The sequence below is a fragment of the Anas acuta genome, chromosome 4 (genome assembly GCF_963932015.1).
Source record: "Anas acuta chromosome 4, bAnaAcu1.1, whole genome shotgun sequence".
In the NCBI taxonomy this organism is placed as follows: domain Eukaryota; kingdom Metazoa; phylum Chordata; class Aves; order Anseriformes; family Anatidae; genus Anas; species Anas acuta.
Genome location: NC_088982.1, coordinates 72,103,761 through 72,129,413, shown reverse-complemented (window position 1 = coordinate 72,129,413; position 25,653 = coordinate 72,103,761). Strand labels below are relative to the sequence as shown.

The 25,653-nt window shown below is 43.5% G+C and overlaps 1 protein-coding gene across 14 annotated transcripts in view; it reads left to right on the top strand.

The window, feature by feature from the left end:
- The first annotated feature begins 10,522 nt into the window (after positions 1 to 10,522).
- The window catches only part of COL25A1 (collagen type XXV alpha 1 chain), a 304,146-nt gene continuing 289,015 nt past the window's right edge, over positions 10,523 to 25,653 (top strand). For 5 of the 14 annotated variants that reach the window (XM_068681943.1, XM_068681945.1, XM_068681948.1 and 2 more), the window contains exons 1-2: positions 10,526 to 11,623; positions 12,176 to 12,245. The gene's annotated coding sequence lies outside the window, so the exon portion shown is untranslated. Of the gene's footprint in view, positions 11,624 to 12,175; positions 12,246 to 25,653 lie in introns of all 14 variants that reach the window. The other 9 variants (XM_068681947.1, XM_068681946.1, XM_068681937.1 and 6 more) reach the window with 5 other exon arrangements.

Below are 25,653 nucleotides of genomic sequence, written 5' to 3'. Positions count from 1 at the left end.
CAGGCAGAGCACAGCCGTAGGGCAGAGCCACTGGTGCTCCCCCTGCCCCAACACTGCACAGGCTTTGGGGGCTTCACCCCCGGCGGCATCATCTGGTTTGGCTCCACCAGCAAGGCCCCTGGCCCACGTGTGCCCCAGCTGCCTGGAAATGGGGTATAATCAGGAGATTTACTTCCAAAGCATGCTCATGGCCTGATCTAAAGCGGTAATGTATGCCCAGGCTGGTGCGGCCGCAGCTGCTCAGCACCTCTTGCTGTTGCTGCAGGCAGGGGCGTTGCCGAAAGGTGCCCCTCTCCCTCCAGCCTCTCTGTTGGTGGCCTGGTGATGCAGAAAAGCTTGGTTTGCTCACGTGCTGTCTCTGCGTGCAGTGCTCCGTGTGGCACCTTACACGCTGACCGCGTGCTAGCGCAGCTCCCCGTCTGCTTACAGAGCGCAGTGGGCGGCACAGAAACGCGTCATGCGACAATTACCTGATTTTATTTAATAGCGTGCTGACTAACAGCTCTCCTGGATACTGGGGATAATCATCCCCTCTTCCAGCCCGTTAAGCGAGGAGGAGTCATCTTGTTTCCTCCCTGCACTGTTCCCTTGGGAGTGCAGATGCAGAGAAGAAACAGCCCGGTGCGCTCCCCTCGTGCAGAAGGAAGGCTCTTGTGAGGGGTCCTTGGCTTGCTGGGCAGGAGGGGGTCTCCTCTGCTCTGCTCTGCTCTCCTTCTTCTCCTTTCCTCGATGTGACTCCCTGTAAATTTCAGAATAACCCAAACCTTCTGCCTCCTTATGTGCTGCCTGCATTACTAAACGTGTTTGAGGGACTAACGTCCGTGAGAGTGAATCAGAAGGTAAATCAGCTGCTCCACCAACAAGAAGTATTCAAAAAGCATGAATCAGGCAGGTCTTCGTAAAAATATCACGGAACTGTCTATGAATCTTCAAAGTACACAAAACAAATTTCTTTTCATGTTCGCTTGTGGTCTCAGCCTTTAGCACTTGCATTTTAAACCTCTTCCAAAATCCGGAAGGCACAAACTTCTCTCTTCCTTTTCTCTTTTTAAATTAAAGAGGTTCTTGTGCAACCCTGGCTCTGGGCACCAGGTTTCAGAGGAGCCTTCCTTCCCTGTGGCCCAGCCCATGCACCTACAGCAGGAGCGGCACCCACGGCATCTGCCTCGCAGAGGAGGATCAGAGCTCATTCAGAGACATCTGCAAACTGCTGGCGGCACAGCCCCGCTCAACAGCTGAAGAAAACACCAACAATATGACAGGGAAATAAGGACAGAAACAAAGCCTGAGCCTCCGTGAGCACAAACCGAAGGGCTTGCTTTGTGGTGCTCACAAAGAGGAAAAAGTTAATGGTTCACAAGAGGAAAAAGTTAAAAAGAGCAAAAAGCAAACGGGTGATTACTGGTGTCAGTGTGTATTGCTCAAAATTTGTTATGCACACCCCTTAGGAGGTACCTGGCATGATGGGCTCCTCGGTCTCTCTCGCCCTCCTGCTGTACCTCTTCCAGCTCAAATGATGCTTTCTTTTAGCACTCCTTCATTACACAGTCAACTACCTGCTCACCTGGGAAATAAAGGTTAATTGGCCCTGTACAATTACAGATTCATGTCACAGGCACCCGAGATAGATGAAATTAACTAACAAGCTTTGCAACAGTGGTAATGACTAAGCTGGAGACACCTTGAAATTGTCACCCAAAGCTAAAAGTTGTGACTAGCATACTACTCAGGTAACTGTAAAGTATGAAGTTGTACAGGCATCTTTGGAAGCTATTTACAGGTGATTAAAGCAGAATTAATCCATGATAAATTGCAACATCCCCAAAATCACATATCTCCATTTTTTTAAATTAAATTGTATGCAAGTGACCTTCTATCCTCCTCCATCCTGATACTCCATTTCACTGCGTTAGCAATTAGTACCACAGAAAAGACATCTCAGAACAGATTTTCAACTCATTTAGCAGTTCATTCTGGGATGATGGAAAAACAATTGAATCAGAGACTGAAGCTAAACGGTTCATCTGAGTACAGAAATGCTGTTCATTACACTGGCTATGTGCAGAAATGGCACTTTCTGTCTCGGGCCGTCATTCCAAGAACAAAACAGCACACGAGACTGGGTATTAACTTCTAATTCTGCCCACCGTAGTGGTTGCCACAAATCAGTGGCACTGCCTATGGCAGAGACTGGATTCATTTCAAAGAGCTTCCTCTTCAAGAGGACCTACGGTCGGCCCTCCACCCAGCAGGGCTGCTCAGCCCTATGTCCCATGGCACACGTCGGTTAGTTGTGGAAAGGTAAGGATGAAAGATAATGTAAAATTATTTTAATTTTTGTCAACAACTCAAAGAAGGCTAATAAGAAAACGAGCCTTTGTGCTAGTTTTGTATCTTCTTCTAGTTTCAGGCAAGTGCGTGTTCCTTTTCAGGGCAAGCCGGAGGAAAAGTAGTTTTGGTCTCTGAATGGAAATGGGTTTAGTGAGGAACCAAACTGTGTCTCTGAAATGGAAGTGCAAATGAAAACACTGTATGCCTGGCTTGCTTGAGAGACCTCAGCAGAGGGAGGGGAAAGAAAGGGAAGGGAAGGGAAGGCAAGGCAAGGCAAGGCAAGGCAAGGCAAGGGGTCTTGCTAGTCGGGTGAGATGTGGTCTGTGCTTGTATAGACAGGGAAATAAGAAAATAACTTCAAGAGGTGAGAAATGCCAAAGAAATAAAATAGGTATGGTAAAAGAAGGTGTTTAAGAGGTCTATTCTCCCTGAACGTATTCCCTCAAATCCTATTTAATATTAATGGGACTTAAATACACAGCTCGTGGGGAAAGAACAGAGACCCTTATGTGCTTAAATAGGACCCTGCTATTTGGAGCAGCACAAGAGGTAGCTGAAAGTAGCTGCTTAAGCTGTAAAGAAATGTGGAGTACAGATGCACAGCATGAGCCACTGGGAAAATAAAATAAATCCAATAAAACAGAGGAAATAAAGAGATAATTGATGTAAGGGCCATACCCTAAATCCGGGTAGCTTCCTTGCCTCTAGTAGATCTCCTTGACGTGCATTAAATATGTAGCCCATAACAAACAGCTACCACTCACTCTGGCCAGCAGATAACTGCAAAGATACACGCACAGTTGGCAGCACATTTCTGTAAAGAATGTCCCTTCCCCTGTTTGCCATGCCATGTGATAAATGCTGCAAGGAAGAGGCACATCCTTGCACACCTTTTTGTTTAGCCAGAAAGAAAATAACTCAAGAGACAGCACCGCAGATATTTGTATTGAGCTAAGAGCTTGCTGGAGGCATTTAGGAAGACGTGAGGGGTCAGTGCCCCGTGGGTGCTCAGCAGGAGAGCTCGAGCAGCCTGCAGAGCTGGATGGTGCAGAAGGGTGGCCGCAGCTGGAGAAGGGATAAACTCTGCCGCAATGACAGCAAAGGTGGGAAGTAAACCCAGAGCGTGCTTATTTCTGATGGGTCTCATCTCCTGACTGCAGAAAATCAATATGTGTTAACCTCAAGTCCGGAAGGAGCGGTGCTCTGACAGGCTCCCCCGGGAAGCCGGGTCCTGCAGAGCTGCCTGATTCGCAAGGGTGCGAGTGGCACTAACGGGAGCCTGCCCCTGGCTTATCAGCATTGCTTTGTCACTTTGTCAACAGATTTTTTCAAATCAGAATTAAAAATAAATAAATAAATAAATAAAAATAAAAAAATAAAAACAAAACAAACAAAAAAAACCCACAACACAACAAAATGAACCATCCTCCAGATGAAATCACTAAGGCAACAGGCAGCTCCCCTAAAACCAGAGCAGGAGCGCGGTTATCGCGAGTCCTGGCAGCCCGCAGCACGGCTCCCTAAACAAGAGCCAGCGCAGGAAGCTTTACATCACGCTTGTAGGGCATGGAGCCTTACAGCTGATTTATGGCACTGGTTTCAGAACTCTTTGCTCTTTTGGAAGTATATGGGACTTTTCCTATAAACACGGATTGAGGGAAAGGCTTTGGAGTATTTTTTGCACATTGTAATCATATACAGGCACGCTATCACTTGCAAAAAAAGGTTAAATTCCCTCTCCCTACATTTATATGTATATATATATATATATCCCATTTTATTTTAAGCACATGGGCTGGGTATTCCTGTGGGTAAACCACCTAAAAATTAGTTCCAGAACAGACATGTTAATGGAGACTCAAATAACTAAAACATATAGTACAGCTGATGAAACCTTGGCAGCAAAATATTAGAGCACTGCCAGAAAAAAGTAGATTCCCACCTTACAGCCAAATTTTATTACCCGTTTGATGACTGATACTACCAGTTTCCTTTGGTCTTGGTAACTTTTACGTATTTCTTGTGTTCTGGAGATTGATGTGCGACTGCCTGCAGCCATAGCACCTAGGACTGCGATGCTGAGGGGTTTCTCAGGTTAGCCTAGGGGGTCAGCCTTAGTTTGACTCCTGGAGGCGGACTCCCTGCCCATATGCCAGTGTGCAGAGTGGTGTCTGGGCACATCATAGCTCCGTCCCATCCTCTCCTGTGTGGCAGAAGGTTGACAGGCACTTGCTCGCATCCCTTGAGGATTTCAGGACATGTTTTGTGAGTTATGGATACCTCCTTGCTGGCTTCCTGCGGGGAGCAGCACTGATGCCGGATTTTATACTTGTCACGAAGTTCATTGGAAAAGGTATCTTCACTTCCTTTCAAATCTGTCTGGCAAAGCATCTGCTGTGTTTTGCACAGGCTATGGCCGATTTCTGTGGAAGGGAGTGATTCCTGTGCAGGATTTACACACACCAGCAGCAGAGCCAGCGTTGAGGGGCAGGCTTAATCCTCAGCTGTGCTCCAGCTGATATCAAAGAGCTTTTACATTTAATAAGTCTCAAACACTTGCAATCACAGATGATGGAAAAATACAGGAAAATCCAGTAGAACCAACCTATCCTCTAGGGTAAGATGGAACAGAAAACGGAGAGCATGGGATTTCCTAAATGGATGCAAGTCCATGCTCAGTGTTAATGAAGAATTATGCACAAAGCTCCGTTCTGTTCTAGGAGGAGGGTTTATCTAAATACGATGACAGGAAAACAAACAAACAAACACCACTGGAAAAGTGATTTGGGGTATGTGTGTGTCAGAAAGCAGATATATGAGTAAGTACCCATGGAGAAGTCTTCTCCCGAAACATTTCTTCCTCTGTTTCACCCAGGAGAACAGACCCCAAGCAGAGCAGACCCCTCTCCAGAGGGCTTTTCTGCACGCCTTGTCTCTGCTCACATCACCTGGCCTTCCACATCAAGCAGAAAATACTTCAGCCGCAGTGATCAAAAACATTCCCTTTCCTGCCCCACCGGGGGAATGTGGCTCCCAAAGCCCGCTGGGATCTGCTTCTGACCCTGCAACAGGGACTGCTGTAATTTTAGACCCTCGCTGTCCTGAACCAGAAACAGCCAGAAGGACAAGTTTTGAGAGGCTTTAACCAACCCAGAACAAAGCTCTCAGCTGGAAAACTCTTCCTTAAGTACTTGGCACACTTTCTTGCTGTGAGACATCCCCAGCATCAGGTAGAGGGCAGATCTTGTCGTCTGCTGAGCCCAGATAAGCTGGCTTCAGCCTGCCAGGTAGTCCAGAACAAATTCCCCTTCCTCTTATTTCCCTCCAAAAATTACTGCTTTCTGCAGCATTATCACAGGGTCACCCTTCTGTCCCTGCTTCCCCCTTTATCAGCCCTCACCCTCACTGATGTTTACTGTAGGTCCTACACGACCAGGTGCTGATGTATTCCTGCTCTCCTATAAAGACAACATCTCTCTCAACTCTCTGAGAGAATGAGAGCGGGCATTTAACTCGCGTACATTTCAGCTGACCGGTTTTGACAGTGCAATCTTGGAAAGATAAAGGAACAGGAAAGCTGACATTAACTCCTAAGCAGACGTCTATAACGCAACACGGCGAGTTGCTGGGGAGCGAACGTGTAGAGAGCTGTGGGTTAGGGAGAAGAAAAGCAGGGCTATGGACAACAGAAGCCCCACAGAAGAGATCTGTGGCTAAGGAGCATGGTTGACACCGAGGATGGTAAATTAACAGGTCACCTCATGGCCCCTTGCTCCCTCAAGGCTAACCTCACCAAGCTGGGCCTCCACAGCCAGCACTGTCATCAAGGACTCAAATTTTCTTACTGGCACAGCAAACTGGAGGGCAAGACAGCTTGGGTTTGCCTTTGACATAAAAATAATAGAAGTCGCATTAAGCATATGACAGCTACAAGAAGTCAGTGACAGCAATTTGAAGAATTTGTGCCCCTGAAAGACGCAGCGAGTTGTCTGGCAGCTGGAGGCCTGGCGGTTGAGATGATGCAGACACAAGGCCGGGACCTGTAATCCCAAGCAGCCGGGCTACTTTATTTTGCTTATTCGCATAAATACTTGTGAAATCTACAGGAGATCTATGGATTCTTTAGCTGATAATATCTCCATCCTGGCCTCCTTCATCTCTCTACTCGCGGAAAGGAAAAATGTCCTAAATTTCCTGATTGGGTTTCAGACACTTCTGACTGCCAGTGTACTGTGGGGCTATGGCTCTCAGAGTATGTGCCCAGTGCCCAGTATCATTTTCATGATAATGAGTTAATTTTTGTCCAGACATCATGAGTGTGCTTGCCCATTCTCCTTCCCAAAGAATTTCAGTATTATTATTATTTTTTAAATGCTCATGTCCTTTGAAAGTGGGTTAAATCTTCTACTATTAATGACATAGCATTTTGAAATTGTATTTGAACAGTGAAGAGGGGACCAACATTGACAGAGGTAGCCAAACTGGAGATTAGTGGAGAAAAACAAACAAACAAACAAGTACTAAAACTGGGATTTCTGTTGAATCCAACTTAGATCTGTTCAAAATATCCTAACAGTGAGAGACTGAACCACTGCTTGGAAAAGACTGGTTTTCAGAGCCCACCACTGCCTTCTTCAGAGCTAGCAACATAAAATAGAGACCCCAAGAGGACTGAGGAATCAGTAATAGCAGCAAGAAGGGGAGCTGAAAAAAAAAAGCACAAGGGTACCAGACATCCTGATAAGGATTTCCACTTGTTTTCGCCATGGTAATTTGGTTAGAGAGAGGAACAAGGCCCCAAGCAGAGCTGAGGAAGACAGTTTAGAATAAATCACATTCCTGAATATGGAGTGATTGTAAGAAGTTATTTTATTCCAATAAGCTAGCTGGAATTAGTATTATTCCTTTTCATTTGTACTTATTTATCATAATTATGTATTATTTGGAATAATAATGATAGTTATTTCTTATCCAAAACTGAAAAAAAAACAACACACCCAACAACACCAGACTTCATCTGTTTTAAAGTGTTTGGAGGACACTGGCCACTGAGCCAAGGGAAGAATTCCTGCTACAACTAACCTGTTTTAAGGATGTAAATCGCTGACAGTACTTATAGAGATGTTAGTTATCTGCATTATCATGATTGCCACAAAGATATAATTGCCAATGTCCTGTGCTCTTCATCTTCACTTTTCTAGTATTTTTTGCCCATGTGCTGGGGCATAAAAATATCCTCAAATCTACTAATGGTTTCCATTGTGATCCCTCTTCCCATTTATTGTAGTCATCTCTCCAGGAAATAAAACTTCTCCTTAAATGTAACTGTTTCTGAATACTGAAATTATTTAGTAATGACCTCACATAAAATAATAGGAGAAAAACAAAACAAAACAAAACAACAACAAAAGAACAACAACAACAACAAAACAACAAAAGCAAAGCAAAACAAACCAAAACCAAAACAAACAAACAAACAAACAAAACAAACAAACAAACAAAAAACAAAACAAAACAAAACAAAAAAAACAGAAATTGGGAATTAACAAGACGTAGAAAAATCCCATGCTGTATCCTTTGCTTTTTATGCTGGATCGTACATCTTGACCCTCATCTTAGCATTTCTGTGTCCTCCTAACACTCCAGCACACGTGCAGGATTGCTTTCATGACTGATCCTATTGATCTGGGTCTGGCTAGACGTATGAGTAAACTTGTGTGTTAATACAGGGCTTTGCAGGCTCAGAAACTCTCCATCCCAACTTCATCCTCACAGTCCTCCACAAAGACCCTCCAATTCCAGCAGCCTTTGCTTACAGACAGATAAACAGAGCAGGGAACCGAGGGATGTGAATTGGCCTGGAGTCAGGGCAAGGAAGCCTTGTTTTATTCTGAGCTTCTCGAGTCTGGTCTCCTCGTTCCCTTTCTGATTATGGCTCTCCGCTCAGTGAAAGCCCTGCCAGAACGTCCCAAGCGTCGGCTGCATTTTAGAGCAAGTATTTGAGGCTATGAAAAATGCAAGGTAGTCAGTGTATCTGTTATGAAGTGTTTTGTAATACATTCACATGAAAAATGCTCGTGAATTTTAGTAAAAAATGATATACAGTGTCTGAATTTTGTCTTGAATCAGTCAGTTTGTGGGTCTAGGAGAACTGTTTTCATCATGTGGAAAAAGGAAATCCTGTGAAATATATTAAAATCCAGATGCAAGGGTTTTTTGTTATTATTATTTTTATTATTTTTATCAGGTTTGCCAAAATACCAGCAAGGTTATGGAACTAATAAACTAAATCCTATGCTCATGTGACTCAATTGCCTCTAGTCTGAAGATAAGTCTGACTTAAAGATTCAAATATATGGAGTGTTTGTACAGTAGATGTGAAATGAGTATATCTAAGCATTAAATCACCAGTAAGTGTTATCCATCTGCTAAGTATATTAATGTACTGCATCATGTATGCTGTACTTTAATGTGCTTATATTAAATTTAAAGTGGCAGGAGGCAATCTATTTGGATATTTGAAAATGAAATGCTTTTCCCTTTTTTTTTTTTTTTTTCTTCCAAAACAGTTAAATGTTCTGGTTTTCTGGTGGTCCTGTGCCATCTTGGCAGGTAAGACGAGCAGCTCTTTGGGAAATCCTGTACTGCGTAACATGTAAGGCAGCTGAGCAGCACGGCAAGTCACAGAAGTGCTGGATTCCACTTCCACCTCACGTTTTACCTACATAGGTTGACAAAGGTGGAAGAAAAACTCCAAAAAAATAGGGCACTCCAAAAATTAGGGCACAAGAGGCACAGAGGGTGAACTGGGCAGGAACAAGAGGAATGGAAGATGCATCTGACTGAAGCTACAGTTCATGTCAACGTGCAGTGAATAATGTAAAGGCGCAGCTTGGAAGCAGGAACATTTGGAACAGAGATTTCAGGTCTGTTCTGGAGCGTGCATGACGGCTGGTGACTCTTGGAGCCTGTATCCTTCATCTGTGTCACCTCAGCTCAAATGCTCAGTCCCAGACTCTGCTTTCTACTTGTCCTTACCCTGTACCTCCTGCTGTTCTTGACCATTTATACAAAACATTTTATAAGCAGAACATGGCCTGTCATTTCGGCAGAGGAAGGCTTACTTTTGGCCTAATTCTAATGGCAAGCTTATGTTGTATCTGGTAAAGAAATCCAGTCGCGGATCGCGGGTTGGTCAGCCAGAACGTGACCTGCTGTAGACATAGAAATATGGGAAGAACTCCAGACGCTCGTCCTGTCTGGTGGAAAATCCTTATCTGCAGGCACCGTGCACGTCTTCAAACGCGGAGCCGTGCCCTGCAAACAGCAGCATCTTGCGTCAGCACCTCCATCCCAGCCGCGCTTGGGATCTGCTGGAAGGCAGCGCATGGAGATGGGGATCTTCAAACGGGGGTGCTCCTCTGCATCGGGAAGCAGGGTTGCCTCAGCTCTGCCTTCACCAGCACCTCAGGAGGCTGCAATTAAAATCCCTTCCCGTCTTCTGCTGCTCTTCCAGACAGGCCGCTGAGGCTCTGCGGGCTCTGCTGCTCTGCCTGTGCATGCTCTCAGCCCGCTTGGTGCATCTGTGTCACTGCTCCACCTCAGCTGCCAGGCACAAACGCGGCCTTCTGAGCATTTCAAGAGTTTTGGAACCTGGATTTAGGTGGCATAGCAGCTTAACCATGACCAGGAGCATCCAAGTGGTACAGTTCCTGCCTACCAGCAGTTACAGGCTAACTGTTTTTACTGTTTTACTCCTGGAGTAGGGGTTTGACTCCAGATACCCAGTTATTCTCAGTGATTCAAAACCGCTAAATCTTCATTGATAAAAAGCATAAAAACATACTATTGTTTTTTAAAGGGGGGAAAAAAGGGATATCATCTCTTTCATTGCCCAGTTAGCATTCTCAAGAGCGCTACAGAAGTCTGTTTTCAATCTCAGCCACGATCCCAAATAGATGCCTTTGGCACCATCATGGCTGCGAAATAAGAAGCAGGCTCCCTGGCACCGAAGGCGCGCATGTCCCGGATTCCCTCTGCCTCCGGCTTGCGAGGAGGCAGCAAAAGCAGCGAGGCTGAGCCTTGGCATCCTTATTTTATTTTTTATTTATTTTTTAATTTTTTTTTTTTTTTTAATTTATTTCTCCCCTCCCGTTTATCGCCTTCAGGCGGTGTAAGCGCACTGCACAGCTGCTGCTCGTCCACTGGATGGTACCAAGCCCCCGAGCACCGCCGGGCACCGCGGCTGAGCTCGGCGCGGGGCTGATGCGGGGTGGCCCCGGGGGCTAGCGGGCTGCTCGCCCTGGAAGCCCGGCGGAGGCCACCCTCGGCCAGCGCTGGCTTGCCACCGCGGGGGCGCGCCACCGCGGGGGCGCGCCGCGCATACATTATGCAAAACGCCCCCCGCCCAGGTGAATAAATTATGCTAACGAAGAAGGGGAGGGGAAAAGAGGGGAGGGGGCTTCCCCGCCCCGGGGAGCCCGCAGGCAGGTGGGGAGCGGGGGGGAGCAACAAGTCCGGCGGCCCTGGGAGGGAGTAGAGGGAAGAAGGAGGGGGAGAGGGAGGAAGAGGAGCAGCGGGGGGGGGCTTCCCTCCCGCCCCAAACCCCTCTGACAAGTGGCCCGGCGGCCGCAGAGCGCTCCCAGCACCGGGCGGGCGGCAGCCGCGGGGGCTCGACCCGCTCCGGAGCCTGCGACCCCCGGGGGGCTGCGGGGGGAGCCCCCTCCGAGTGCGACAGCCAGCTGTCCGCCCAGTTTTTTTGTGGTTTTATTTTTTTTTTTAATTTTTATTTATTTTTTTTCGCCTTGATTCTTGCCGTCCCGCCTTCCCGTTATTTCGTTTCCCCGCCGTTTATTACCATCACCACCACCATCATCATCGTCGTTATTCTTATCGCTCTTTTCGTTTTGTTGCCGCTGTTTGCAAACTACTCGCCTCCATGGGGGGCGGAGGGAAGGAAATAAAAGCTGCCGCAGCTGAAGGGTGCGAAAGCATGCGGGGGAAGAGCCGGGGAGCCGCAGGACGGGATGGCAGCGAGCGGCCGGGCTGCTCCGGGGAGCGCTGCCCGCGGCCGTGCGGCTCGGGGCTGGCCGCCCTCCTCTCGGCGCTGGCGGCCGCATCCTGCCTCTACCTGGGGGTGCGGACCAGCGACCTCCAGGCCAGGCTGGAGGCCATCGAGGGAGCCCGAGGGGGGTCGTCGGCCGCCGCCGCTCCGCTCCCGCCGCTGCCCGGCTTTTCCCTGGAGCAGCTGAACGCGATGATGCAGGAGAAAGTGGAGCGGCTCCTCGCCCAGGTGTGTGGGACGGGACGGGACCAGGCGGGGGATGCTCCGGGAGGGGGTGCTGAGAGCCCCTCTGGGGTCAGGGGAGGCCGGTGGGGCAGCTCCGAGGGTGGCAAGGGGAGTGGGAGAGAGAAAGGGATGGGGTGAGGATGGGGGACAGCAGTGATGGGGGGCTTGGGGAGGTGACCATTGAGGTTGGGAGACTTAGGTGGTGACCATTGATAGGGGATCAGGGGGCTCACAGGGTGGCCGTCACGCTGGAAAGCCCCAAGGGTTTTCTTCCTGTGAGTCCCTGTGCTTATCCCCTGTGTCTGTAATAAAAACGCAATAAAAAAGTACGGGGGTGCTCACGGAGGGGGTGGTGGAGGTGGGAGAGAGCTGGTGGGTTTCTTTCAGCAGTTGTAGGGGTGGAGGGGTCAGGGATGGAGGCTGGGTCGAGTCCGAGTGAAGGAGCCCCAGCTGGTTGTGCAGCCCGTGAGCGAGTTGTAGGATTTGCAGGCACGCGGGTCTGCAATGCTTGGCCAAGCCCGCTGTGTCCCCTCACACTGCTTCTCTCACCCACAGAAGTCCTACGAGCACTTGGCAAAAATACGAGTCGCGAGAGAAGTGCCTCCAGAATGCAGCTGCCCACCAGGTAACAGGCACAGCCTGCAAACCTCTCCCCTCTCAGGCTCGTAATCCTGGGGGTTTGCGTCCCGCGTGTTTCAGATACACTTAAGTCAGGTCAAGGGGATGTTTCTGCAGTCAGCACCTACGCATTGGGTGGGAAAGGTGTGAAGCCCAGAACTGTATTGCGTTTCCATTGTGGCACTGGGTAGGATAAACGTGAGTTAAAAACCCTGCGCCAGGTTGGAAGATGCCGAGCAATAACACTTATGAAGAAGTTAACAATCCACCCTAGCAAGAAGAAATACACCCGATCTTAAACGGGGTAGTACTGAATCAAGGCACTGAGTGCTCGGTTTAGGAAGTCAAACAAAAATTCCAAGTGAAAATTTATAACAAGGATTAAAATAAGCAGAGAATGCATCGCAAGTCAGCAGCGAGTACATACAAGAGCTTTTTCAGTGGTGCCTTGTTTTCCTGGAGCAGCAGATGAAAGCAGTTCCCCTCGGAAGGGATGGCAGGTTTCACACCGAGGATTCAGATCTGCATTTGTTTATGCCACTGGTGATGTTGCTTGACTTTGGAAATGGGGATTTCCACTTTTGGGATCAGTTGTTTGTGTGCACACAGTGATGTCTGTGTTTTTGGTGGTGCTTTTTGACAGTCTGACCGTCAACATTGTGCTAGATTTATAAACATCTGATGACATGTACCCAAGTTCAAACGGCATCTTAAAAGCAAAGAAAATGATGCTAATGTTTCACGGGGTGATGTAGGAATTCCAGCATCCTCTGTGTGATGAAGCACGATGCACACACAGTGTGTTTTACGTACCCTCACATCCCGTATGGAGAAAAGAGCACGTTACCTTTACAGGTAGAGTAGCGACGATCAGCAAGAGCTGAGCTGCTGGTAATGTTTGCCAGTAGAACTACGCACTTAAGTAAGGCTCTCTTTTGGTTAGGGGTGTAAGCCCTGCCAAGCTTGTTGGTCTGAAGGAGCTTCAATACTTCATTGTGCAGTATTTTGTGTACAATGTGCAGTATCACAGTGTTATGCTGATATTACAACTGAGAACAGAATTTCTTACTGGCTGCTATAGGAGTTACTGTGGCTAGTATGAAAAGAATAATGTACACGACAGACTATTGTAAAGGAACACGTAGATTTGCTCAGCTCTTGGCTAGTTTTGATAAGAAACTTTGATTTACTGCTGTACTATATATATGTATATTTACCTCCTTTAAGACTGACGTGAGTGTACTGTGTAGATCTTATTTTTCTGTTGCTTAACTGCAATAATTACAGGGTTGAAGCTTGCCCATTAAAAATGGGGATTGCTCATCGTGTTGTATGCAGAGATGTTCTCTGTGAGGCCAAAATGCTGCTGAATCTGATTCCAAGCAGTCTCGCTTTGTTCTCCTTGTTTAGATCCGTTTGTTATGTTTTCACTTACTGTTTTCAGACTAAAGGTCAGTACCTACTGTTTCACAGTTGTGTTATGTGGTGCTTTACTTCCCCACTACCACTAGAGCTCCACATTATACCAATTTTTACCTGTCCTTTATTATTAAGAAGTATGTTTTATCAAATAGATGATCATCAGCAGGATATCTTCCATGTGCATTGCAGAAATACTCAGGTAGAAGTCAGAATAAAGTGAGCTGGGAAATATCTTCAAGGGAGTAAGATTCATAAGATAAGAAAACCTCTATGAACAGTTTTTATTTATTTATTTATTTTTTCCACAGAGGAGACTGGCTGTTATGGGGATTAGGAATGTGATACAGAGCTTTTCACCCCCTGGGTAGCTATTTCAGTTTGGAAGCAAGTTTTATAGTGACTGGAAGGTATCGCCATGCGATAGCCTCATTTTGGACAGCTAAAAATGCATTGATGCTCTCGTGCTTGTTGCCAGTGGACAGGTGTCTACATCAAAATGGCATCATCCTGGGAGCCGTGTCTGAGAGAAGAAGAGCAGAGTGGCCCCACCACCAGGGTACGGGGCTTTCCTGATGGCAGGTATTAGGCAGAGCAGGAGAGGACAGAGCAAATAAATTGTTGTTCCTTCATTTGGTTCAGTTTGTTGGGCTTGCTTTTAGGCTGGACACGATGTGCTTTTATTTTTATCCCTAATGCTGCTGTTACAAATCTGGATGGCTATGTTCAGAAAGGCATTTGGTTTAATAGGAAAAGAATCATGGAAACTCTCCTCTTTTTTTCTGTTGTCTGCTATTTGCGATGCCAAAGAGTAAATTACCTCTCTGCTTCACCACATAGCTCCATTTTTGGTGCTTTATTCTGCTCAGATAGTGTATTTCTTGTCTGGGTTTACATAATAATACAATATATGTCTGTTAGAGATGGCTTTGGAAAGCCTTCATGGTCCTCAGGGAATTCTTGAATGATCCCTATGCTGTAAGAAAAAGGCTGCTGCCACATGGCTACCAAAGAAGTTTCCATCATTCTGTTCTCTAAAGAGAAAAAAAAGGCTATTTTTAAATAAGTTCCTTTGCCCTCTACAAAAAGAAGAGAAGTTCGGGTTGTAGGTGGAAGGGTGAGAATGTGGTCTCTGATTTAAGGTTAAAATTATGCAACTGATGTAGATCTCAGTAGCTTGAGATGTTCATCCCCTCGTGGATCTTCATGGTAGGAACTGCATGTTCAAAGGAAACTGGGTTTGAGTGGCTTGGATGCTGAAGGCAGCCAGATTCACAGCTGCTTATAACTTGCAAAGCTATCCACATGTAGCTCCCTGTAACTCCACAGTAGTCTTTGACGTTGTCTAGACTGCAGAGGAGTTACATTTCTCAGATTTTAAAAACTTGGTTTTCACTGTGAGTTTTCTAATTATTGTTTGTTTTCTTTTACAAGCCACACAATGTAAGGAGATGTGGAGTTTTGATTTTAATTCTGTAGGACTAAAACCAGATACCAAAGATTTTGTAAATATTTTTAAATGACAATAGCAGGCATTCTTTCTCTTAAAGCAGAGTAATAAAGTTTGAAATGTAAATGCATGCTGACATTCCTCTTAAATTACCTCAGCTCTAACAAGAGTGCTGCAGTCACTGCTGGCAGCTAGTCCTCCGCACATAGGACTAAGGGTGAACTGAGTGGCTAAAATAACTTTAAGCTTAAACCTGGGAAACAAAGGAAAATGAATATATTCTTAATTATTTTAATTTAATGTTTCCCAACCACAACTGATGAACAGAAAAGTAGGTGTGTAGGTAACTATTTCATATTTTTCAATCTTTAAATGGCTCCAGTGGCACAACCAGCTGTTCCAAGGCACGGTGCTGGATACTTACTGCCAAGTGCCAGGATTTGTACTGTTGTGCAAGGAGTAACGCTTGCAGATCACACAGGGCTACTCCTGATGCAGTGGAGTTACGGGAAATTGTTAACTCTTAGTAGATTTAGACTCTTTTCTTCCAAACAGAACTCAAGTGCACACACAGCTTCTGTTGAAGCCTATGGGTCCTAAGCACATGCTTGCGTGTCTTGGTGGATCGAGCCTTTCTGTGCCATACAGGTCAGGTCCTTTGAACTTGTGCTCATGTGCCACACTGTCTCACTCCATAAGCAACCTTCAGTGAGCTCGTGTGTGGTATGGTGAGGTTGGCAGGTGTACGAGTGAGGTCTGTTGGTGCAGAAGGCTCAGGCTTGGTAAGTGGTAAAGCGAGCAGTTAATTGTGTGGTTCAGTAAGTAAGCTTCTGTTAATTTCACTGAAATTGAGCTTTAGGACTGGGTGACCATTGCTTAAGAAAAAACATTATTTGGCCTATAACATTTTGAGAAAGCCTGTGAAAGAATGAAAGGAAGACTTTTATCCATAAATATTTCGTTAATGTTTTCAGAAGTGTTAAACTAATTTCTCTTTTCCTTTCCTGTCTCTCTCTCTCTCTTTTTTTTTTTTTTAGCAGAGGATTAATTTTTTTGTTGCTTCTGGGGAAAAAATGTTACAATAAAGTCCCCCCCTACCCCACTTTGCTTTTTTTTTTTTTTTTTTTAAAGTGCCTATATGCCATACATCTCTTTAATTGTGCATTGGTTGCATAATATGATAGATAGTCTTTAACTACTGTGACACGCTATGTACTCAGTATAGCTTGCACATAAAATGACAGCAGTTTTTTCTTCATTTCTTCCACAGAGCATAAGCTGAACTTCACTGAGGGGTACTTGGCAAAGTTGACGACTTTTCTTTTTTAACTTGTAATTTATTTTTGTTTTTCTTCTTTGCCACAGACAATGTTTACATTCCTTTGCTCTTTCTCTGGTATTTTCCCCCATCAAGAAATCTGTGTTTATTTTCCCTTTGTGTTCAAATACCTGTTGCTCCAAACCTTTTCCAGACATGGACACTGTCATTGTTCTTCTTTCCTAGCCAGCTATTTTGTGCTGTTATGGTAATCATGTCATTCTGATTCTCCATCTCAAGGCTCTTTAAGACTGTGTTTTGGCATTTGATGTACCTTCTCCTTCACTGTGCAATTTGCTTTGATTTGGTTATAAAGCTTGTTTCAGTCTAGTTGGGTATATGTAGACTTGGTTTATATCAGATCATCATCAGATTAAACACCATAAGCCCAGTTTTTTCATGGATGCAATACCAGTTGGTCTTCTTTGGTTACAGTAAATCTAGTAGGAAAACTGTGTTCTACAGTGATAGTTCTTCAAGATGATGTGTATGCTGTGTGCATTTTGATAGCAGCATGGATGGCAAAAATGAATTCATTTTCTTAGCATCCGAATTTGCTTTTGTCCTTCTAGGCACCTTCTAAGATTTGTTCTGACATGTGGTGGAGATAGATGAACAGGCTATACAATTTAGGCGCTCTTTGTTATTTCCCTGTGTTCCAGAAAGACTGTTTCCTGGAGCATTTTGATTAGTGAGGCTGAGAGAATGGAGGAGAGATCAATTTGGGGGATTAAAAGAATCCAGAAATTATTATCAGCAGGGTATTACTTTTGTTTGTTACAATTACAGGGAAGTATTTTTGTAAGACCAAAGAGGTAAAGAAAAGGGGAGTTGACTTAAATGTTTACTGGCAGAGAGACCCAAAAGAAAATACAGATAGATATAGAAAGTATCCAAAGTGTTTTCCCCTGTTACTTAAAATTCCTGTGTGTGCTACCCATACCTAGCTGCCAGCACTACTTATTTCTGCCATGTCTGTATCATCTATTTGCTGAATGCAGTGCTCAGCTTTAATTTGGTAATTCTTCTGACAGGGCTTTGAGCTCTTCTTTCATACCTTCACTGGTTTGATATTTTTCGTTTCAGTTCCTAGATAAAGATGTTTACTGATGTGCAGCAGCATGCAACCTTCCGGGTAGTCTGTCTTGTTTGGATGACTGATTAGAGATACTGTTTTTTCCCCTTCAGAACAGATAAAATATATTTTATTGGCCAAGATATGACCTTTTAATTCTGTTGCCTGTGGGTGAGGAGGTAGGGTGTGCAGCATGATGAATGAAACGTGATGTGGCTCAAAGCAGAACTGATCAACAGCAAACTGCACCAGATTTCTCTTCTGTAATGTTACTGATGTCAGTGGCATTTAGCAAAAGTTGATTTTATCACAGAAGTGTTATTAACAAAACATTTTTGTCTTGAGTTAATATTGATTGAGCTAGCACACATTGTCAAATGAGGTGTATTTAAAGGAAAAGAAGGATTATTTGTCTGCATTAATTATTCTTTAATGCTTGTATTTGACTTTTGCAAGTCTTTTGCTTATATTTCCTTCCACATGGCAGCTGTCCATCTTGAAGAACTGCTCAAGAGTCAAAGCAGTTCAACTACAGTGGATCTTGCAGTTTGAGAAGTGACTGTTAAAAACGCTTTAGGAGCATTAGTTTTTTTTGGGGTGTGTGTGTGTGTTTTCTTAAATTGTCAATGCTTGTATCTATAAACTAAGAGTCTTTAGAGCTTGGATAACTGAGTTCAATTCAACAGTACTTATGTTGTTTCTTCACACTCACCTTCAGCCCTTTCTGTTAAGGTTAGCAGGCTGTTTAGAATGTGTTGTTACAAAGATGGATCACTGCACCTGCATTACAGTGCTCATTCTCCTTCTCAATACTTTCTGAATTTACTGGCTGCAGCCCACCTGTCTTTTTTTTTTTTTTTTTTCTTAGCACTGTAAAAATCAGCTAGCTATCAAGCTGACAGAATCTGTCTTTACAGGGCCTTTTAGGTTACCAGAATCATAATTAACCTATTCAATGGTACCAACCCCGTGAAACCATCGATCTCATTTTAACACATGCAGAACTTGAGTCACGTTGTCCCTTCAGGAAGGTTACTGTACACAGAACAGTTTTCCCTTTCATTGTTTCACTTGATTACACTGCCAGATTTCCTAAAATTCAGCCACAGAAAGGAAATCTGTCTGCTTACTGAATTATTAAGAAGATGTAAGAGGGTGTAGAGTAATACAGTTTGGAAGAAGCACTTATCCTCCTGTATGACTGAAGTGGAAGCTTGCAGTTGGATAATACACACAATAGTGAACACAATGCTGCAGGCTTGCTTTTTCAAGGCTTGTGGTCTGTCATGCTTTTACGGCTTAGACTTACAGTAGAGCAAAGCCTGAGAGCAGTGCCAGCTTAAGTTCATGTGCTCATCTCTTCATGAGATTAAGTAGAAAGAAGCTGTTTGTGAGAGCTCAATAAAAATAGAATGTCAGAACAAATCTTCAAAACTGAGTGCCAAACATGCACGTGCAAGGTTGCTATTTATTTTTATGTAAATAGCAGCTATTTTTCCTCTCCGTAGACTGGAAACTCTTTAGAAATACTGGTTTGGATATTATGTTTTATTCATGCTTCTGTACTCTATAGCATGGAAGTACCGAAATGTCATTCTGTACTCTACAAATGTCTGTAGGCAGTCATTGTCAGGTATTTCCTTCCACATGGTTCACAACTGCTGTTTCTAGTCAGTCGTGGCTGGATCCAAGTTGTTGGATCTGCCTCAGTTTCATGATTAAATGCAGCAGCCTCATGTAAATGTTCTCATCAGTTTAAAAATGTGCTGCTTAGAAAATTAGTAAATGTGTGGTACAAGAAGTTGCTGGTGCATAGATGTGCCTGAGCTGAAAAAACATACTGGTAAAATATCTCCATAGGTTGCCTAGTTATAGTGCTCATGACTCAAGTTAGGAAGTTCTTTCTTAGTGGGCAGGCTACAGTTTTCTTATTTGTGAGGTAAATCACTTGTCTTATCCTTTGTGTTCATGAAAAAACCTGATCCTTGTGTGCTCCTTAAAACAGCCTTTTATGTATGTTAGAAGACAGTCTTGTCTGTGATGCTTGCTATAAAAGTGATCCTTCCTGCTCCTCCCCTGCCCTTATGTCTTTCCTTACATATTAAAAGCCACTTTCATTTACATGCGCAGCCAAAGGTTTATAGGAGCAGACGTTTACTTGCAGCTGTAAATATTGTATGCATATTTGGCAGGAGTTGTTTCTTGTGCTTTGAAAGCTTTGAAACAAACGATGATGCATCATAAGCTTTTTGAAGAAATACAAAATTATTATACACCCTTGTAAATCCTTTTCTTAGAGATATGTTCTTATGATTATCAAAGAAATGATGGTAGTCTTCTGTAGGGCAAAGAAACAACAAATGGAATGAACGTGTAATAATAGAGATGATAAAACTATAGTTCTTGCTTTTACTTCTAGAATGCTCTGAAAAATAATACAATGATTTCAGAGACTTCTGCAAAAATATGCTCAACAAAAAAGCAATGTTTAAGCAACAATAATTTTTCCTTCCCTGTCTTAAAAACTGAGCAGGAAGTTGTCAAGGATGAATAAGGTTTAGTTTTCTTTGAAGTGTGTACATGAGGAATAGATGAAGGTCTATTAAAATCATTGCATTTAGTTTTAAATAGTCTGTTAGCCATTTATTATCTTAGTTTTGTATGTTTGTGAAACTTATCTTGCAATTATTGTGTGTTGGGCAAGTGCCTTAGAAAAATTCTCTAATGACTTGTGAAGTATTTAGGATTTTATTTATTAATTTTTAGAAATACATTTAAGGAATTTTGTTTCACATGTTTACCTTTGCTAATATGTCTTGTTTGGGCTCACAATGGAGAGTGGGTCACATGTTCTCGGAGAATCTGAAAAGGAGGCCATAAAGGGAATAACGATGGACTTGATTCCATCTAAAACGATGGACTTGATTCCATCTAAATAGCTTCCCCTACCCTTTCCTGGTTCTTTACAAGTCCAGCTGAAGGAGTGCAGAGGAGAGGAAGAAGGGGATCAAACAATATTTCTCTCTGATCTTTGATCCTCAGTGAAGCATGCCGTACTGCATAATGCAGCAGTCTGACATTTTGGTACTTCCACGCACTGCTGTACGTTGGACACGAGGTAGGCTGCCCCTCGAGTCATGGTGACATAGCACAGAATATAGCTCACTTAATGTAACTGGAGGAAGAATGGGACGTCTTGACCTTGCAGGGAAAACCTACGTGAAACCAGGTGGCTGATCCACTGGTTTCCGCTGACCGAAATAGCTGGCTCGTGCCATTTCCTCGTACTACCTCAGTCCACTGGTATCCGGAAGGTGTTTCCTATGAGCATCAGAGGTTTGTGGGAGGAAAGTATTTTATTTTCTCTTCCTATTTCCACAACAAACAGAATCAGTAAGCTTATGAGCTTGCCTCTTTCTACTCTTCTGGAGAGCTGTAGTATTCTTAGGAGTAAGCGGCTGTATAGTAAGAGCTGTAAACATCATAGGAGGAAGACTGTAAAAAAATAAGTAGTGTCAAGGCCTTTTCTGCTCTGGCATTTGCTACTTACCCTGTCTTAACATAAATCCATTTACTTTAAAAATACTCAACGGGAAGATAATGACCCTAGCAGCACAGAGGAAAACGTATGTTAAAAGGTTATGAATGGGGTATAAGCACATTTGTAGTCTGTTGTCTTTAAGATTATGGTGGAAAACAGGTATTTAGAAAGATATCTCTTCTAAAACAGTGGGGAGTGGGTTGGAGGGAGGAGTTTTGAAACCAGAAAAAATGTGCTGAAAATTGGAGACCAAAATCAGAGGTGTGGCAGAGATTGCAGTGGTTTTATATATGCATATCTAAAGGCAGAATGGCACCCTGTAATTTGAAGGACACCAAGCTCTTACCTCTAGAAAGATATTTCTGTGATTTAACATTATGTACTGTCTGCAAACAAGAACATAATTGTCTTCTGACTACCTAGCTTGTGCTGGTAGTACTAGTTGTGTTGCTAGGTTTCTTATATACCAGACATAAGTTGCTTATATACCAGATGATGGTAGGATTTTAATGGAGGGCTGCAGTGCTAAAAGCCAAAGCTTATGCGTCTTAAGTTGAGGAGGTATTTCCTTTAGCTGGCAGCTCTAATAATCTCTTTTAAGAATATGAGATCCAGTTGCTTGAAGGCACCTCTCTTCCTCCTCCCCGCCCCATGCCCATTCCTTCTGAGTAAGCTCTTGTTCTGATGTCCTTGGTGTTATTAAAGCAAAGCCTTGATACCTGAGCATAGGGATATGGCCACCGAGGATTAAAAGGATAAACTCCACAGGTCTGTGGATTAATATTCTCATCTAGAATTTGTGTCTAGAAAATGCTGAATGGCATCACTATAAAAATATTTTAATGTGTTGACTGTCTCTGTGCTGTCAACTCTTCTGCTGCTGTTTATCAAATGTTCGTTTAATGTGTGCGTCTCTACTGCTGGGTGCTGCCAGCTGAAAGGATGACAAATGCTGGGAACTGTTGCTTCAGCTTGACATTGAGGTGATTAATATAATATTGATTTCATGCCCTTCAGCTCCGAGACACGATAGTTGTCTCAAACTTTAGTAAAAATACTTTGAATCCTAATTTGATCCTTATACCAAGAGACGTGCTCTGTGCAGAGGTACTCAAACATATACCAATGTGTGGTTTCTGGTAAGGTGGTCCTTTTGGCAGTGCTGAGCTTGAGCTCTGTGCTTGTCTTTGCTCACTGTCCTGGTGGGGTCCTTGGCAATCATTTGTGTACATTAATGTGGAGCTGGGGATCGGCTTTGTGGCACCCGTAGATGAAAGCACCAGTAGTACAGCAATGGATCAAGGTATTTGCTGTAGCTATATACATGTGTTTATGGAGAAGTCATAGTTAAGTAAGGAACATCTTGTGTACGTTTTCCAGATAGTATGTGCACAGAATACTGATGAACCAGAGAGGCTGAAAGACACAGTGGCGTGGCATCAGTTTAAAATGAACTAGTGCTTAGACAGCCATTGTCAATACTTACTTAGAGTTGGCATCTTTGTCATGATGACAGCCATGTTTGTAGAAGGCTGGCAATGTTTTTGCATGCGAAGATGGAGTGTTTTTCCAACGCAGCAAGCATGTAAGTGCACTGTGTTTCTTTAGTGTATGGAGACTAATCTTAGCAAAGAGAGATTAGTAGTGAAGTCTGACAGTTGTGGATTTATTTCACTGTAGGACAGCTTTGCATAATTCCTTAGTTTAAATTCCAGGCTGAGCCATATCTTGATGTGCAGGAGGAAGACTTTCTTTTGGCACCTTCAGTTTAGAGGCAGTGCATAATCTGTTATCGTGGCCAGCTAAAAAGAAGCACCAACTTTGAAAAGTGAACCACCAGCAATGAGTGAAAAATGTAAGATGGCTGAAATCCTCACCTTTTTTTCCTTGGAACTGTTTTGCTGCTACAAGGTGGTCTGTTCTTGTATTCTGAACAATCCCAGTCCATTCTAGGATAGTACAAAATTAGTGTTCACTATGTATATTATAATAACTGGAACACTCTGGAAAAAATTGAATGCGCCTTTAGAGGAAACCATGCTTAATGGATTACAGCAAAGACAACCAAGTAACAGTCTTGTGTTGCAACTATTCTGTTACAGGGCTGTAAAGGCAGGGTACAATGTGTTCATATTTGAGTTCTTATGTGTGCAAGATAGCATTGATGTAAATGTTGTATACCTTAATCAAAGCATCCTGAAGACTTGCATGTACAAAGTATTCATTATTATGAATAAAGTTACTGTCTCGAGGAGCAGAAGTTTTGTTCTCAAAATGCATTTCTCTCTTCTTGATCTTGGTAATGACCATGCTCCTTTTTGATTACTGAGACAGAACATAATCAATAGAATCTGATGGTCATTTTCTGCGGATACTTGCATGAGATCCTGTGTAGCGCGCTCTGGTGGTTTCACGCTGATGGCCACCTGAACTCCACCTTGATGCAAACTCCACTCCAACTTGATGCAAATGCATCAATTTGAAATGATGCAACCTTCTGGGAGTGTTTTTTTTTTTTTTTTTTTTTTTTTTTTTTATGACTTTAGTTTGTTTTTAAAAACAACCTAAACCAGAAGAACCTCCATGTTTGAAGAGGTGGCCAATGCCAGCTCAGATAACTTGCTCAGGGATGGAAGCAGCTTCTTGTGCTACCAGAGTTTCTAATGCCCAAATGTGACTTTACTTTTTAACTGGTGGTATGTGAAAATAGTCTTTACCTGTAGTTCTGACTGAACAGTCATACCCAATATATGCAGATACATTAATTCATACGGACAGTCCCACAGATTTCAACTGAAATCAGTAGCTACTTTGGAGTCAGATCTGAGCACGCCCACCCACCACTTTAGATCCTTGTGCATACTTGTTTATATGTGCAGCCATTATCATTGACTTCAGCTTTGATTTATAGTTCTTTCCCATCGTATAAATGCTATTTTTATTCATTTACCATTTATTCTTTCCATTCTTTGAGTAAGAACGTTATTTATGTTTGTACTTATAAGAATACTAAATTAGTTTCGTGATGTTGTGAGAGCTCTGGTCCCTTTGGGGACAGCCTGTACAATGTTAAAAAAAATAAAAATAAAAAAAAGGTATTTTTGTGTGAGAGTTATGTAGTCTCACATTTCAGTTCATAGTTCACAGACCCTATGAGTATTGTACTGAAGACTGCTGATTATAAGTGATTAGATCCAATTACCAGAAATTGAACAGAAGTGTTCAAAATAACAGTTTTGAGGTATAGAAATAGACCAGTATGCATAGATGGACCTTCTTCATTTTTTTCACCAATGTGACTGAACCTTGCATATTGCGTGTGTTTTTTACGTAAATAGACTTCTCGTGCTTACACAAGAGGTGTTCCTTCTGTTTAGCTCAGACTCCTGTTTTAATGTTGGTAGCTAGCTCTCTCATTCCCTGCTTTCCTGATGCTATGCTTGAAAAGTCACTATTTGCTGAACCCAAACGTTCCCTTCATTATTTAACAAGCCGTGCTTCACAAATTTCTTTGCCTGCAGTGGTATAAAAATGTTTCACGTGTAGGTCCCTGTTTGGGCTGTCAAAATTTGGAGTAAGTGTGTTAGCGGAGGGGAGAACATCTCACTCTCTTGTTAAGACACATCCATTCCGGGAAGATAATTCACTTGTCTGTGACTGAGATGTGAGGAGGAAAGACCACTTGTCTCTATGGTGCAGCCTTTTTTCAATGAGGAGTCTTATAGGATAGCCTAATGAAGAATTAATGATTGACACAATCTTCATAGGAAAAATAGTAAAACAGACTGAACATTTTTCTGAAGCTTTTTCCCCACATCTGGGAAAGGCTAGGTCAGGGTGGGTTTGGGGATTTTGGTATTCTACTGGTAGGCTCTGATTGCTTGCTCAGTCTGAGCAGTGGCTGACAGGAGGGTACATTGAAGTGTAAACTACTGAAAGGGCATCTCAAAGCTTAGCAAACATGTTGATGATGTCAAGAGAAAAAGGTGATGTGCCTGTGGGATGTCTTCTACTGAAGTGCAATTTGTAGACGTTATGTACTCATCCAAGATGTCCAGATTTCATGTCTTAAGGGGCAGATTGGCTGACGAATTGAACAATAGCACAAGGTGGGATAAGTGCCCCTGATATTTCTGAGCTGTTTTGTAGGTAGTGAGTATAGGCAAGTGCTCACTTCCAAACTCTGGGTTTGTCCCGTAAAATGGTGAGCAGGGAGAAGGCATAGCCTGAACGCTGCCCTCTCAACACTGTGTTATCTGGCTGTGGTGGTCTGACAAGGAAGGTGTTTATACAAAGTTCAAGGCTAGTATGAACTAGCACTGAGTTATTCCCTAAGCAAGAAAGTGACCATAACTCTTTCCGATTCTGTGACACTCTGTTATGGTCTGATAGTAACACTACACAAGCAGAAGTGCAAAAATAATATGCATGCTCTCTTCCCCTGTGCTCTAGCAGTGTTCCTCAAAGCTCTTAGGAGATATCGGACTGCATTTTAGCTCTATTGAAACACACTGAAACATCATTTGCAAGTGTCAAAGCCAGTATTCTGTGGTAGAAGTTGATGTTTTCTGGAATAAAGTACATCCCTGTGCATTAAGGAATTCAACATTAC